Source organism: Chaetura pelagica, unplaced genomic scaffold (assembly GCF_000747805.2).
Source record: "Chaetura pelagica isolate M959 unplaced genomic scaffold, ChaPel_1.0 scaffold265, whole genome shotgun sequence".
Classification (NCBI taxonomy): domain Eukaryota; kingdom Metazoa; phylum Chordata; class Aves; order Apodiformes; family Apodidae; genus Chaetura; species Chaetura pelagica.
In genome coordinates this window covers 781,643-783,565 of record NW_009953449.1, presented here as the reverse complement: position 1 = coordinate 783,565, position 1,923 = coordinate 781,643, and the positions used below count along the sequence as shown (strand labels likewise).

At 44.8% G+C, this 1,923-nt stretch overlaps 1 protein-coding gene across 1 annotated transcript in view; it reads left to right on the top strand.

Moving 5' to 3' along the window:
* Positions 1–719: 719 nt before the first annotated feature.
* Positions 720–1,923, top strand: part of KLHL15 (kelch-like family member 15) — a 21,410-nt gene continuing 20,206 nt past the window's right edge. The window contains exon 1 of the mRNA XM_009998487.1: positions 720–816. The gene's annotated coding sequence lies outside the window, so the exon portion shown is untranslated. The remainder of the gene's footprint in view (positions 817–1,923) is intronic.

The window sequence follows — 1,923 nt, the reverse complement described above, 5'->3', positions numbered from 1 at the left end:
TGCAGTGCAGTGTAAAATTATGGAAACAGTTTTTCTCACATTTGCAGCAGCCTTTAGAAAGGATTTAATCCTTGCCAAGAATTCTGTCAGGAATCTGAAAAAAAATATAAACTTGCTCGTATTTTAACAAATTTTGCATATTCTGAGATAGTGTTGTTGCTTTGATTCACTCTATTTGGGAATATCTGTGATACGAAGAAAATCCAGAAAAGCCTAAAGGCTGCAAATGTCTAATTAAACCAGGTAAAAATATTTCTAGGAGTTGTCAGGTATATTATACACATATGTGTCAAATAAATGTTTTAAATTATTCAAATTAAGTTGCAAATATTATGTTAGTATCACTCAAAAACATATGTCCAGATTTCTATTCATTACAATAGTCTTATTTAAGCCAGTGGGAAATACTCAGTGACTGGCTTCTGCAGATGCCTGAATCAGAGGGGTCAGCCTGGATCTCTGTGTATGTTAATATTAACTGAGGTAATATTGATACCACTGGTCATTGTTAAGGGCCCAAATTTAACAGTCTCATGTTTTTATTTCAGAAGTTATATTCAGGGCATTATTAACATATTTTGATTTTTTGTTAGAGGCAAATTGTCCAATGTGAAGGAGAAGGAGATGGGGGGTTTTTGTGCTTTTGACATTTTGAGAATAAGTATTTCAAAACTGTTGGCTTTTTTTTTTTTTTCTTTTTTCTTTTTTTTTTTTTTTGCTAGGTTTGAGGTCATCTTTGGCATTGTGTAGGAGATACCTGAAGATCATCTTACATGTCAGCTTGCCACAAACCACAAAGAGCAAAATGACAGTCAGGTAAAAACAAAACAATGCTGCTAGCTTTTTCCACCCTCACTGACCTGTGAAGGTCAAAAGTCTGAAGAGGGCAGACGGATGTGTGGTGTTTTGGTTCTATCACTTCTGTATGTGAGAAACTTTCTGCTCTAGTTTTTTTTTGGTGAAGCAAGCAGGAGATGTGAGTGGGTATGTGCTCAGTACAGCAGAAGAGACACCCTATAAGTGAGAGGTGTTTCCTGTGAGACTGAGGCGGCAGGAACGTTAGCTGTGGTGGCTGAGTCCATACGTCAAGGTGGGCAGTTTCACCACAGGCACACATGTAACGGGTGTTCAAACAGTGACTGGGGAGATGGGGTAGATTTGCCAGTGATTAAGTGGATGGAGTCGCATGGAGTTGGCTGGGTAGAGAGAGGTCAGGCCGTTGGGATGAAGGAGTGATTGGCAGCACGTTGACTAGCATGGAATAAGCAGGCAGTGAGGGAGCAGCGGGAAGGCAGTTGAAAAGAGTGGGAATAGCAGTGGGAAGCCTTTTGTGCAGCAGTGGGTGGCATTGCTCGTTCATTGTGTGAAGCTATGAAAGGTGGAAAGAATGTTCAGCTTGGGGGTGGCAGGTACAGAGGAGGTACCTCTTGTGTACATCAAGCATGGGGTGAGGGTGCTAGTGAGAGGCTGAAAATAAGCAGCAAAGGGGATGGTAATGGCAGTAAACAGGGAGAGGGTGGCAGCCTTTGGCGTATTTAAAGCAGTGACTGACATAGGAGAGGATGGGGAGGCAAGCAGCAGGTAGTGAGTGGTTTAGGGGTGGCAGTGGTAGACCAAAGGACCACGCAGTTTAGTTCACCTCTCACAATAAAGTCGCTGTTTCCCAGGCAATGACAAGATACATAAAGCAAGGAGATGATGTTTGCGCTGAGGCAAAGCCCTGCTCGTCCCACGCCAGGGTGCCATTCCCTGCGTGGAGTGTGCAGTTTGTTGCTCGAGGGCAGCTACCCCTGCGGCCCTGACCCGCCGGGCTCTGGTGACCCGGTTCCCACGCTGGCTGGCAAGGCTGAGCAGGGACCTCCCTGCAGCTCCCGCGGCTGCCCCGTTGCCAGAGGGCTTCAGCAAGCTGCTCACAGGGGCTGC